This window comes from Tiliqua scincoides, chromosome 9, assembly GCF_035046505.1.
Source record: "Tiliqua scincoides isolate rTilSci1 chromosome 9, rTilSci1.hap2, whole genome shotgun sequence".
NCBI lineage: Eukaryota > Metazoa > Chordata > Lepidosauria > Squamata > Scincidae > Tiliqua > Tiliqua scincoides.
The window spans coordinates 43,367,762-43,368,676 of NC_089829.1; the positions used below are offsets into that span (position 1 = coordinate 43,367,762).

Here is a 915-nt window from a genome sequence, read left to right on the forward strand (position 1 = left end):
ACTCAGATCCAGATCAGCTCAATTGCTGGCTCAGATCCAAATAGCCCTGTGTAGGGCTTTCAGGCCCGCAATGGGGCAATGGGGGCCCGCAATGGGGGATAGGATAGGCAGCCTTTCTCCATGTCCCCACCCCCTTCCTGGGCCTGAACCACACTCCTTCCCACCCTCCCCTGCCCTATTTTCCCCTCTCTACCTTCCTCCCCTGGCAGCAACTGTTACCCTGCACATGCCCGATCTTGTCTGATCTCGGAAGCTAAGCAGGGTCAGGCCTGGTTAGTACTTGGATGGGAGACCGCCTGGGAATACCGGGTGCTGTAGGCTTATACCATGATCTCAGAAGCTAAGCAGGGTCAGGCCCGGTTAGTACTTGGATGGGAGACCGCCTGGGAATACCGGGTGCTGTAGGCTTATACCATGATCTCGGAAGCTAAGCAGGGTCAGGCCTGGTTAGTACTTGGATGGGAGACTGCCTGGGAATACTGGGTGCTGTAGGCTTATACCATGATCTCGGAAGCTAAGCAAGGTCAGGCCTGGTTAGTACTTGGATGGGAGACCGCCTGGGAATACCGGGTGCTGTAGGCTTATACCATGATCTCAGAAGCTAAGCAGGGTCAGGCCCGGTTAGTACTTGGATGGGAGACCGCCTGGGAATACCGGGTGCTGTAGGCTTATACCATGATCTCGGAAGCTAAGCAAGGTCAGGCCTGGTTAGTACTTGGATGGGAGACCGCCTGGGAATACCGGGTGCTGTAGGCTTATACCATGATCTCGGAAGCTAAGCAGGGTCAGGCCTGGTTAGTACTTGGATGGGAGACCGCCTGGGAATACCGGGTGCTGTAGGCTTATACCATAGTCTTTCGAGACTGAAGGTTGCCAACCAACCTTCCTCCCCTCCCCTGCTCTCCCCACAGTGGC

The 915-nt window shown here is 55.8% G+C and overlaps 1 pseudogene; it reads left to right on the plus strand.

Annotated features, from left to right (window-relative positions):
* The first annotated feature begins 204 nt into the window (after positions 1–204).
* LOC136660720 (5S ribosomal RNA) lies at positions 205–321 on the plus strand (annotated as a pseudogene).
* Positions 322–915: the final 594 nt, after the last annotated feature.